General features: G+C 48.9%; 1 protein-coding gene across 1 annotated transcript in view; it reads right to left on the bottom strand.

Moving 5' to 3' along the window:
- The window catches only part of GGT1 (gamma-glutamyltransferase 1), a 253,854-nt gene extending 240,783 nt beyond the window's left edge, over positions 1 to 13,071 (bottom strand). The window contains exon 1 of the mRNA XM_073654277.1: positions 12,984 to 13,071. The gene's annotated coding sequence lies outside the window, so the exon portion shown is untranslated. The remainder of the gene's footprint in view (positions 1 to 12,983) is intronic.
- Positions 13,072 to 13,348: the final 277 nt, after the last annotated feature.

Here is a 13,348-nt window from a genome sequence, read left to right as displayed (position 1 = left end):
ATCTAGAAGTGTGGTGAGCAACTTGAACCCACAGATGCTTCACAGAATTTGAGAATTAAGATTTTTCCCCAAAAGGTAACCACAAATTTTTCATTTTTACGCAAGAGTAGTGACTCACCCCCTGGGCCAGTGCTGTAGTGCGGCGCGCGTGCGCGCGGGGGATACCCGGAGCCGGATCCGATGGGGGTAGTAGTCTTCGTGTGGCGGTGACCCGGTCCACGCCCAGGGTGGTCAAACTAAGTGGCAGTTATTGGTATGATGGTATTAGTGTCCGACTACGCCACCTGTTGAATGCGGTTATGAAACCGCCGCTGCAGGGCAGACCGCTGAGGCCGGTGGTATAGGTGTGCAGCAATGTTGATATAACCCCCAACGGGAGAGGTATGGCCTCAGGGCAGCAGATGTGGGTGATGTTGGGAGTGATGGTGTGGATGTCCCAGCACTAACGGTGCGACAAGGAAGCACGGAGACGCGAGGGTACAGTTCAGGGCCTTTACTGATGGTACAAGGCCAATTCCCCCGGGAGTACTGGCTAGTAGTTGGGGCCTGGTTAGTCTGCGAGTAAGCCGGAGTTCCCCTGGCCAGGTGGAGTTGTAGGCCTTCCCGTTAGTCTGTACCCTTCCTGGCTACCCTGCTTTCGGCGGTTACAAGTAGCCCACGTCCCTGGGTATACCGTGTGGTGCTCACCCGTATGGCTGGTGACCTGGGGCCTCCTGTTAGCCTCCGCTCCGGGATGGCGGTGCTGGTCCCTTCGTTGTGACTGAGCCTCGGGGCTTTTATGGCCAGAGGACCTGGAATCCCCTGCCGGATGGATTCTGCTGCTGGGTATATCTTAGTCCCCACAGCCTCGGACTCCTGTGTCCGGTTTTAGTACCTTCTCCCAGGGCGAGCTCTGCACAGCTCCAGCCCCTGGCGCTTCTCCTTGGCTCCTACAGAGCTCCTGATGTCTATCTGTCCCTGTTTCTGCGTGTCCAGACCAGACTCCGTCTCTGTCTGGAACTCCTCTCACTAACTCTGCCTCAGCCCCAGTTTTTGTAGGGGAAGTCCTTCCCCTCCCAGGACCGGGCAGGAGGTCTGGCATGCTTAGGATTCCTGCCCAGGAGACCTCCCACCTGCTCACAGACGTAATACTGCTATTACTGTGGAAACCAGACCCCTGGGGTGCCACATTCCCCCCTAGTGAAATTTCGTACTCCCGGACTAAACATATGTTTTGAAAAAAAAAAAAATATAAAAAAATAACAGGGTATAAACAATAACAATTAAATACATGAGATGGTCACGGCGGGTCCGTAACCGGGAAGCAATAAGGGTGTCCATTTCACCAAAGAACAGGGAGCCGTAACCAGGTAGGGGTCTGTCCTGACCCGAGTCTTTAACAGTCTTTAGTCCATTCCTGGGTTACGCTCCAAACATATTTACAACAGAGTTCCGGTTACTCACTGTCCATAACCTGTCAGTCCATATAAAGAAATCTGTAACTGAAAAACATAATTAGCAACGGCTACAACAAAACAGGTAAACATAAAATAGTTAAAGCAACTAGCCAACTTAGATTCTCCAACGTACGGGCATCTGGCCTCTGGTAACCCTAGTGGACCTACGGAGCTCACTAACTGGTCCTGCACTACAGGGTGTAGGAGGTGTTATGGGCAGGCTGGGCAGCTTTCTGCGCACTCTTTGGCTCACTAGGGGCACGGCAGGCTCACTACTAGCAGAGGGTTGATCCTCCTGTACTGCTGGTGTGGACTCTTCTGCCTCTTGGGCCGGCTGCTCTTCCAGCTCTACTGGTTCCTCTGTAAGCACTTGCGGGGCTGGCTGGAGAAAGGTGAGGACGGGTACCACGACAGCACCGTTTACTTGTGTCCAAGACCGGGGGAAGTCTCCGAGTACAGTCCTGATCATTTCTTCCCTTTCCTCTGCGGGTCGAGGGTTTTCTTGATCTTCTTCTTCAGGGTTTTGCAGCTGCTCGGGACACTTCTTCAGGTGGTCTCTGGAGACAACGGCTGTGGTTTCTCCTCCATCCTTACTGATCACGCAAATCTTTGGGTTCTCATGGCTTGATGGCAGTACGGTGTACGGGTCCTTCTCCCACTGGTCGTCCAACTTGTGGAGCCGTCTTTTCCTCTTCAAGACCTGCTCTCCAGGTACCAGGGGAACAGCGGGAGCATACTGATTATAAGCCCTCTCTTGCCTTTCTCTAGCTTGAGACAGACTTCGCTCCACGCTCTCCTGCACTTTCCGATACTGCTGCTGCCGTCCTGTATCCCAGTCTGCCTCTGGCGAGGTGTCCTCGGGCGTCAGGACTCCCATATCCAGGTCGATAGGCAGCTTACCAGGCCTCGCTCTCATTAGGTAAGCCGGGGTACAGTTGGTAGAACCTACAGGGATGTGGTTGTATAGGTCCACCAGATCAGGCAGCTTCTCAGGCCACAGACTGCGTTCTTCCAGGGGCAATGTTTTCAGGAGGTCTATCACCACCTGGTTCATCTTCTCGCAGAGTCCATTAGTTTGTGGGTGATAGGGCGTTGTTCTTATCTTCGTGCAGCCATACAGGTTGCAGAACTCCTGGAAGACTTCCGCTTCGAAGGCTGGCCCTTGGTCTGTCAGCACTTGGTCCGGGTACCCGTGTGGACGGCAGAAGTGCTGCTGGAAGGCTCTAGCTGCTGTTTGAGCCGTTAAGTCCTTGACCGGGACCACCACCAGGAACCGGGAGTAATGATCTACGATTGTGAGGGCGTAGACATACCCAGATCTGCTTGGAGCCAGTTTCACATGGTCCAGGGCTACCAGTTCCAGTGGCTGTCGGGTGATGATGGGCTGCAAGGGAGTCTTCTGGCTGGCACGGTCCTTCCTTCTTAGATGGCACGGTCCACAGTCTCTGCACCACCTCTCGATGGCTCCTCTCATGCCTACCCAGTAGAACCGTTCACGCAATAAGAACTCCAGCTTCTTCCACCCGAAATGTCCTGCTCCATTGTGGTACGCCTCCAGAATCATAGCCGCGTCTCGTCTGGGGACCACTACCTGCCAGGTCAACTCATGTGTTCGAGAGTTAACCATTCTCCGGCACAACTTCTCCCTGTAGAGGAACAGCCTACTTTTCTCCTTCCACAGTTGCTTAGTCTCCTCTGGGGCGTCTGGGTCCAGACTGGCATCGGCTTGGGTCAGCATTTCCTTCACCAGACGGACTGCAGGATCACTATCTTGCGTCTCCGCCCAGTTGTAGTGGGGCAAGGGATTGAACGTCGCGTAGCGTCTGTCCTTCACACGGTGGGAATACAGGGTAATCCCATGACGGTGGAACGCAGGGAGCTCAACTTCTTCCAGATCTTCTGGATCTTCCCCTACGTCCGGTAAGTTTGGCATTCTAGACAGGGCATCCGCGTTGGCATTTGAGCGTCCTGCCCGGTATTTGATGGTGAATTCAAAGTTGGACAGGCGAGCCATCCATCTCTGTTCCAGAGCACCGAGCCTTGCAGTGTCCAGGTGTGTCAACGGGTTGTTATCCGTGTACACGATGAATTTGGAGGAGGCAAGGTAATGCTTGAAACGTTCGGTCACTGCCCACACTACTGCCAGGAACTCCAGCTTGAATGAGCTATAATTCTCAGGGTTCCTCTCGGTGGGTCGTAGCTTTCGGCTAGCGTAAGCGATTACTCGTTCTTTTCCTTGCTGGATCTGGGACAGCACGGCTCCTAGCCCGATGTTACTTGCGTCCGTGTGGAGGATAAAGGGCTGGCTGTAGTCTGGATATGCCAGGATTTCATCCCCCGTGAGGGCCATCTTCAGCTGGCAAAAGGACTCCTCTTCCAGCTTTTCCCACCTGAAGGGCGGCTTCTGGTTTTTGGCTTTTCGAGATTGACCTATCAGGAGGTCCTGCATAGGGGCTGTCATTTTGGTGAAACCGGGAATGAATCTTCGGTAGTAGCCTACCAACCCGAAGAACTGCCGCACTTCCTTTATGCTGGAGGGTCTTGGCCAGTCCTTAATCACGGTGATCTTATCAGGGTCAGGAGCCACTCCGTCAGCACTCACCACGTGTCCCAGGTATTGCACCTTTGGTTTCAGGAGGTGACACTTGGAGGGTTTCACCTTTAGGCCGTAGTTTGCCAGAGCTTCGAACACTTCTGCCAGGTGTTTCAGGTGGTCCTCGTAGGTCTTGGAATAGACGATGACATCGTCCAGGTATAACAGGACCGTCTCGAAGTTCCGGTGTCCCAGACAGCATTCCATCAACCGTTGGAAGGTTCCTGGTGCGTTGCAGAGCCCGAACGGCATACAGTTAAATTCGCTGAGACCCATCGGGGTGGTGAATGCGGTCTTCTCCCGGTCCGCCTCTGCTACAGGAACCTGCCAGTACCCGCTAGTGAGATCCAAAGTAGAGAAGAAGTTAGCAGATTTTAATGCAGCTAAGGACTCTTCTATCCTTGGTAATGGGTACGCATCTTTGTATGTGATACGGTTGACCATCCTGTAGTCTACACACATTCTCATAGTGTTGTCCTTCTTTTTCACTAAGACTAGTGGAGCTGCCCAGGGGCTACAGCTGTCTCTGATTACCCCAGCCTCCTTCATGTCTCTAAGCATCCCCTTGGCGTGTTGGTAGTGTGCAGGGGGTACGGGTCGGTATCTCTCCTTTATGGGAGGATGGTCTCCCGTGGGGATGTGGTGTTCTACCCCCTTTACTCGCCCGAAGTCTAACGGGTGTTTACTAAACACTCTCTCGTACTCTTGAACCACCCGATAGACTCCTTGTTTCTGGTGTGAGGGAGTGGAGTCAGTACCCAGATGTAGTTGCTGACACCAGTCCTCCACTGGTTTCTTAGAGCCGTTACCTTCCTCTGGTTGAGATGGAGGCAAGGATTCCACGGCCTGTACAGAATTCTGGTTTATGGTGAACAATTTAGCTAGCGTGGCATACCGGGGCAGGTGTACTTCTCTCTCACCGATATTTATGATGCGAACGGGCACCCTCCCATGGCGTACATCGACCACCCCCCGTGCTGTCAAAATGGTGGGCCTACTGTCTGAGTAGACGGGTTCTACCATTGCTTGGTAGTCTCTACCTCTTAGACCAATAGCTGCCCGGCACCAAATCATCATCTCACTTTTTGGGGGCATGGCAATAGGGAACGGGTCACACATTCTCACGCTACCTATTTCACCACCAGATAGTTCCACCTGTTGCCGCTTCATCAGTGCCCGGATCTCTTTTTGGAGCACACGCTGCTGGCCGGAACTGGCGTTCTTGGCAACCTGCTGTAAAATGAGAATCACCTCTGCAAGACAATTTTCAATTACATTGGTTCCCAGGGTGATTCTAGGGTGACTCTCATGACGGTCTATGTCCACTATAATCAGTCCTTGTGCCGCCAGTTCGACTTTACCGATTTTAATGGTCACCTCCTTGAATCCCACCTGCGGCACGGGCTGACCATTGCTGGCGATGATACTCAGGTCGTCGTCTGGGTAGCGGGTTATGTCCGAATCATTCCAGTACTGCTTGAAGAGCACGTACGGGATGGTGGTGACCTGTGACCCAGTGTCTAGTAGGGCACTCATAGGATTGCCATCCAGTACCACAGGCAAGATTGGACGTCCCCCTACGTATTTATCACGCCAGTTTGATGGGCCTGATGGTCTTATGCCTGGGGGTTGGCCCTCTACCCCAGGTTGTGCCCGTTTAAATGACAGTACCTTGCCACATGTCCGGGTTGATTGCAGCGGCGGCAAATAGGTCGTCCGTCCTCGTTGTATCGATCGCTGGGTCTTCCTCTGGCCGGTGGGGTCCTCCTTGGTCGGCGCCACGGGATGTCCTCCGGTCCGGATGCCAGCTCGATCTTCCCTGCAGTAGAAACCTGTAAAGACTGCACAGTTCGGGTTAGCAAGGCAACGCTTTTAGTTAGCTCTTGGACCTGATTGTGCAGGTCTGTAGCCGGGTCACTGTTTAAAGCCTGCGCATCAGCTCCCACAGGCCCTGCAGACAAGGGCGCCGTCTCCTGGTGATAAGTGATAGCAGGGCACCTGTGGGTCACATCGCCACCTGGTGCCGGTTCTCGGAGCACCCGGATGGCTCTGTCTTTGAACTGTGCAAAGTCCAGGTCAGGGTCCTGTAAGGCCATTGCCTGCAACTGGGTTCGGTGGGCATTGCACAGTAGACCCTCAATGAATTGTTCAGTCAACAGCTTATCTTCATTTCCCACGCTGTCAGGGTCTGCCTGCTTAATGGCTCTCAGGGCCTCTTGTAGGTTTAGAGCATAGTCTCTTATACTCTCATGTGCCCGTTGTTTGCACCCATAAAATCTTAGTTTTATTTCGGCTGAGGTGCGGGTGTCAAATGTGTCTTTCAGCCGGGTTAGTATGTCTCTGACAGTCCTCTTCCTCCCGGGTGGCCAGGACTTTACCTCCCTTTGGGCTGTCCCGATTAATTGGGCCACCAGGATGCTCACTTTTTGCGCCTCCGTGAGGGGATACACCTGGAAGAGGCTATCCAGCCTTTCTCTGAAGTCATTTAGGGTATGTGACTCCCCTGAGTACTGGGGTAGCCAGGCTGCCCCCGGGATATAGGGCATGGTGAAAGGCATGACCGCAGCAGCGGTGGCGCTGGCGGCGGCTGTGGCGGTGAAGCTCTCCTCCGTATCCGACATCCTCCTCCCCCCTAGTGGACCGTGGCCTACCTTGCGATGATCCTCTTCCGTAGGCCGCGGCTCCGCAGTGGATCGTCAGGGTTGAGGACCTTCCGTCGCGCTCCTGTGACGTCGGCGTCTGCTGGGCTCCTTCCAGGACCTTACGCAACGTCCGGACGTGAGGCGGGGCTTCGGTTCTCGCGGGCTTTCGGAGTCCACGCCCCTCTTCTTCCCGCGCGGCGCCCTCAGGATGGCGTCCAATGGCGGGAAAACTCCACGGATGGCGGGAAGAAGGCAGAAGATGGCGTCGGATGGCGGGAATCGGCTCCAGATGGCGGGAAACTTCACCACAGGTAAGTATAAAAGTCTCTTTTTTCAGGCACGCAGTACCCGGTGGTTGCGGGCACGTAATCCTGCCGACTACGCCAAAGTTGACTCACCCCCTGGGCCAGTGCTGTTGTGCGGCGCGCGTGCGCGCGGGGGATACCCGGAGCCGGATCCGATGGGGGTAGTAGTCTTCGTGTGGCGGTGACCCGGTCCGCGCCCAGGGTGGTCAAACTAAGTGGCAGTTATTGGTATGATGGTATTAGTGTCCGACTACGCCACCCGTTGAATGCGGTTATGAAACCGCCGCTGCAGGGCAGACCGCTGAGGCCGGTGGTATAGGTGTGCAGCAATGTTGATATAACCCCCAACGGGAGAGGTATGGCCTCAGGGCAGCGGATGTGGGTGATGTTGGGAGTGATGGTGTGGATGTCCCAGCACTAACGGTGCGACAAGGAAGCACGGAGACGCGAGGGTACAGTTCAGGGCCTTTACTGATGGTACAAGGCAAATTCCCCCGGGAGTACTGGCTAGTAGTTGGGGCCTGGTTAGTCTGCGAGTAAGCCGGAGTTCCCCTGGCCAGGTGGAGTTGTAGGCCTTCCCGTTAGTCTGTACCCTTCCTGGCTACCCTGCTTTCGGCGGTTACAAGTAGCCCACGTCCCTGGGTATACCGTGTGGTGCTCACCCGTATGGCTGGTGACCTGGGGCCTCCTGTTAGCCTCCGCTCCGGGATGGCGGTGCTGGTCCCTTCGTTGTGACTGAGCCTCCGGGCTTTTATGGCCAGAGGACCTGGAATCCCCTGCCGGATGGATTCTGCTGCTGGGTATATCTTAGTCCCCACAGCCTCGGACTCCTGTGTCCGGTTTTAGTACCTTCTCCCAGGGCGAGCTCTGCACAGCTCCAGCCCCTGGCGCTTCTCCTTGGCTCCTACAGAGCTCCTGATGTCTATCTGTCCCTGTTTCTGCGTGTCCAGACCAGACTCCGTCTCTGTCTGGAACTCCTCTCACTAACTCTGCCTCAGCCCCAGTTTTTGTAGGGGAAGTCCTTCCCCTCCCAGGACCGGGCAGGAGGTGTGGCATGCTTAGGATTCCTGCCCAGGAGACCTCCCACCTGCTCACAGACGTAATACTGCTATTACTGTGGAAACCAGACCCCTGGGGTGCCACAGTAGCAGGAGAAAATGGACCTCAAAATTTGCTATGCAATTTCTCCTGAGTACGCCGAGGCCCCATGTGTGGTGGGAAATGACTGTTTGGGCACAATGCCAAGCTCAAAAAGGAAGGAGCGACATTTTTGAGCGAAGACTTGATGAAATTGTCTGTGGGCACCATGTTGCATTTTGAGAGCCCCTGATGAGCCTAAACAGTGTAAACCCCATTTGGAAAGTAAATCCCTGAAGGAACTTATCTAGAGGTGTGATGAGCACCTTGCACAGGTGCTTCACAGAATTTTATAACATTCAGCCGTGAAAATACAAAAATTACATTTTTCCCACAAAAATGCGGCTTTAGTGCCAAATTTTTTATTTTCACAAGGGTGAACAGCAGAAAATGAATGGTACAATTTGTTGCGCAATTTCTTCTGTGTATGCCAATACCCAATATGTGGTCAAAAACTACTTCTGAGGCACAGTGCAAAGCTCAGAAGAAAAGGAGCTCCATATTATGGTGCAGATTTTGCTGTTATGGTTTGCAGGTGCCATGTCACATTGGCAGAGCCCGAGGTGCCAGAACAGCAGAACCCTCCCTTAAGTGACCCCATTTTACAAACTACACCCCTCACTGAATTCATCTAAAGGTGCAGTGATCATATTGTCACCACATGTGTGTCACAAAACCTTATACCATTGAGTGTTAAAGAAAAAATAATTACTTTATTACCACAAAAATTTTGTTTTAGCTCCAGAGTTTACATTTTCACACAGGAAATAAGTAAAAATGGCACCAAAAATTGTCACACAGTTTCTGATGAACGTGGCAATACCCCATATGTGGCTTAGCCACACAGCGAGACTCTGGAGGGACAGAGCGCTATTTGACTCTTGGTGAACAAATTATAGTAGAATAGTTATGGACTCCATATACAGAGCCCCTAAGTGCCAAAAGAACAGAATACCCCCTCAAGTGACCCTATTTTGGAAATTATGATCCTCTGGGAATTTATCTACAGGTGTAGTGACAATTTTGACTCCATGGGTGTTTCCAGAAACAAACAGCAATAGATGTTGCAGAGTGAAAATTGCAAATCTGCCATTGTAATGCCCAGTATGTTGTAGTACCCGGCCGTGCTTCTGGAGACATGCAAGTCTTTGCATCGCCATATTTTGAGAGCTATAATTTTTCTATATTTCTGACGACAGAGGCTTGCTTTTTGTGGGATGATTCAGAGTTTTATTGGTATTATTTTCGGGCACATAACATTTTTTTGATTGCTTTCTATTCTGATGTTTGGGAGGCAGAATGAACAAAAACCACCAATTCAGGAATTGTTTTTAGCGCTGCTCAGTGTGTGGTAAAATTGATAAGGCAGTTTTATTCTTTGGGTCAGTATGATTACAGCTATAGCAGATTTAGGTCTTATTTTTTTTCATTTTTTTTTTTTTTTTTATATTTTTCCAATTTTTTAAAACTTTATTTTTACTTTTTTTTTTACCTTGTCCCAGGATGCTCTGATCTAATACTCTGCAATACTTTTGCATTGCAGGGCATTAGAGCAGTTCATCGTACACAGGGAGGAGGCATGTCAGCTCCAGCTCTCAGCAGGAATTTACAGGCCACCACAGCTGGGTGACCCCGCCGCCATCTTTCAGCTCAGGGTCACCATAGAGATTATCGGCGCAATCGTGTTGTGCTGATGAGAGCAGAGAGGGAGCTCCCTCCTTTTCTATGCCGATCGAATTCGCTGTCGCTATTGACATCAGAGGTGTTAAACACCCGCAATCAGCTCTACCACCGATCATTGGCGTTTCTGCAGGGTATCAGCTATGATGTATAGCTGATGCCCACCCACTGATGATCGTTCTGGCTCTGCGATTGTCACACCATACATGTACAGCAATTTGCAGGAACATACATGTACGGCGGATGTCGTGAAGGGGTTAATAAAAAAAAGAATCCCATGTTACAAAATTTAGAAATGAAAAGTAACAATGCCAAGAAAATATACAATATAAATGTCACTTAGTCTCCCATAGAATAGTAATTTGCCACATTTTCTCTTTTCATCATACGCTAAACCCAACAGCTCTGAACCAGCCAAGAGAACTCACTACTACCCATAGTTATTTGGCATGAATCAGTGACTGATTACTTGCAACTGTGTACTTGCAATGACTGAATTTGTAAGCTTACTTAAAGGGAATCTGTCAGCAGTGTTTTGCTATGTAATCTGAGGGCAGCACGAGGTATGGGCTGAGACACAGATTTCAGCAAAATCTCACTTATAAGGCTACTTGCCAACGATCCATAATAGCAGCGTTTTGGACACCACTCACCTGCGCTGCGTCCAAAACGCTGCGTTATACATTAGAAGCACAGTGTATGGATTTATAGAAATCCCATGCCCACTGTGCGACTTTGTGATGCAGCATGTCAATTTCTGTTGCGGAGATGCAACTCTGTCAGCGTTTGTTCCGAGGATCACCTTAGTGTGATCCGATTTTCTCGCATGAGAGAATAATATCACAGGGGAAAAGATAGAGCACTCAATTTCTCCATCGTCTCCATTGTCTGTGTCTGCGGTAATTGGACTGCACTCAGATCAGATGACATCCGACTGCAGTCCGATGTTTCTCACACACCCATAGACTTGAAAAGGTGTGCATGATCCGATTTTCGGATGCACTCGCTGCATGCTGCAATTGTTTTGTCGTGCTGAATTGGCATGAAAAAAAACAAAAAAAACCCCCACAGATCAGCACTGCTCCTTTAGAAATTGTAAGCTTGTGAGCAGGGCCCTCACTCCTCTTGTAACTGTTGAAGTATGTTACATTGTATTATTTTTTATTGTCTGTACATGTCTCTACTTAATTGAAAGGACTGCGAAATATGTTGGCGCTATATAAATAAATATTATTATTAACATTGGATAAGCACTTGGCCGTGTTATACACTCGTGTGGGCGAGCCATTATTTTTCCACTCCTGATTTTGGCTTATAAATACTGATCAAATAATGAATGTGTGAACATGGCCTTAGGCTGGGGTCACAAGAGTATAAAAAATGAGTCCGATTTGCATCCAGAAAAGTGGACGATTTTTTTTTCTCACTCGTCATCCGTGTGCGGTCCATATACAATCTGTTTTTTTTTTTTTTTTACTCAGCAGCTATTAATCTTTTTCAGGACCATTTACAGTTTCCTATGCTACAGAATTGTAATATATCTGTAAAAATTTGGATGCCATACTGTGGCTCCGTATAGCATAGGATTTTTTTTTCTCACACCCATCTGATTTTGGTGTTAAATCATAGCATCAGCACTGGCTCATTAAATAACCTTAGTCCAATTGCTACTCTGTAAAAATTGGATTGCCCTCGTCAGATCCCTTACACTTTAATAGTCATTATTTTTTTTTTTTTTTTTTTGCACATGAAAAGGACTATTTTTCATTAGTGTGCTGGATCCAATTTTCAGACACTTTGGGTCTGTGGATCCCTTTTACCATTTGTGTGGCACTGACTTTTCCCCTATACAAGTAAAAAAAAAAATCCAATATTTTCCTACCCATTAAGAGGTATAAAACGGACAGCATTTGGGTGACATCTGTATATTGGTCTTTGTTTCACTGATTTGAATGGGCGAGTGTGACCGTAACTCTGATCAAAACTAGCGCCATAGAGTAAAATGTGTACATTAATAATGGATGTCTGAGTGAGGCATAAGCTGCTAACTTTTGTTTTATATGTGATCAGCAGATTAGCATCACTGTCCTGATTCATTCAGAGTAAGAACAGGAGGACTAATTGTTCCCCCTAACTCCCTTCATTAGCAGAATCTTTGGAACGGGGCAGCTGAGTACCTCTGTCCAGGTGCTATGGTACACGCACAGGTATACGTCCAGAACCATATTTTTGTAGTATTCTGGATGTATTATTTTGAATCAGAAAAACATGTTGTATATAATGTTATATAATGAAACCTATGTGAAATGTGGACCCGTGTGACTTTAATGTGAAAAAAAAGACCAATGGGAAATGTATTGACTTATGTTTGCATAGAGGTGTCCAGTTTTTGTAATCCGTATATATATATATTTCCAAAAAGCGATGATCTGCTAAGCTCCCTCGAAAAAAGACTAAACAGATGTAATGTATACGTTCAGAAAATGGATATGCTTTAAATTGCATATATTTAATAACAAATCCGTTTTATTTCGCTCACACTTTGCCAACGTAAAGATATAGCAGATTACAAACGGGAAGTAAATTGAGCCTTATTATCCCTAAATGTCATTTTACTATACAATGTCCTACTACATCGGCAATCAACACTAGATTAATCTGGGCATAGAACATGTAGAAACTAATACATTGCAGTAAGACTGAAACCACACGTACACAGTTTGCAGCAGTTTTATGTCATTTTTTAGCTAAATACAGCAATGGATACAAAAAAGGGAAATATTAGTATTTCCTTTTTACTTTGACTTTTTTTTTTTTTTTTTTTTAATTCACCCATGAATTTGGCAAAACAAAACTGCATCAAGAACTGTCCCACAAACTGCAATCTAGCCTGAGGTTCATTCCAAAATAGCATTTAATAGCTTATAGCCAAAGACTTGCAATAATGAGAAGTTTAGTAGGAGGGCAGAAATCATCTGCAAGATGTTATATAAGGGCAGCTGCCAGCTACAGGTGGGAAGAGAGGAATTCCTGAAAGTTTGATGACAGTCGCACATAACAGTTCTGGGATCAGAGTAAAGAGCCGAGTTAATGCACATAGTCACAATCCCACTCCTGTAGCAGCTTTGACAGTACCAAGTGTCAGTACAATAAGTCTCGTGCCCCTTCTTCTGCCCATTTAGTTTCTTACCTTCTTGTTCAGCAGCGAGGCAGGAGGTGAGTGTGACAATTGCTCCTCACTGTGGACTCTTAAAGCTGCCAGAGGCTGGTTATATTTCTAGAGGAGGAGACAGGGCTGGGAAAGCACATTGACCTCTTCCCACACTGCACAAACCACCTGTTAGCACACACAGTGCAATGACGATATGTTGGGTGCAGGATTGGCAAATTTTTCCCAAAAATTTGATTTGCTGCGAATTTATCTATGAATATTCTCAAGTAGTCCAATTGCTTTGTAACAGTGTGTAGAACATTTTGCCGTCTCCCCCAATACTTTATCCAATCTGTTTTATTGTTAATATAGCCTTAGGAGAGGGGAAGCGAGAGAGATGAGAG

This window comes from Phyllobates terribilis, unplaced genomic scaffold (genome assembly GCF_046119375.1).
Source record: "Phyllobates terribilis strain yellow unplaced genomic scaffold, ASM4611937v1 Scaffold_1__5_contigs__length_1240528914, whole genome shotgun sequence".
In the NCBI taxonomy this organism is placed as follows: domain Eukaryota; kingdom Metazoa; phylum Chordata; class Amphibia; order Anura; family Dendrobatidae; genus Phyllobates; species Phyllobates terribilis.
The sequence above is the reverse complement of the archived record's forward strand: the minus strand, read 5'-3'. Positions and strand labels throughout refer to the sequence as shown.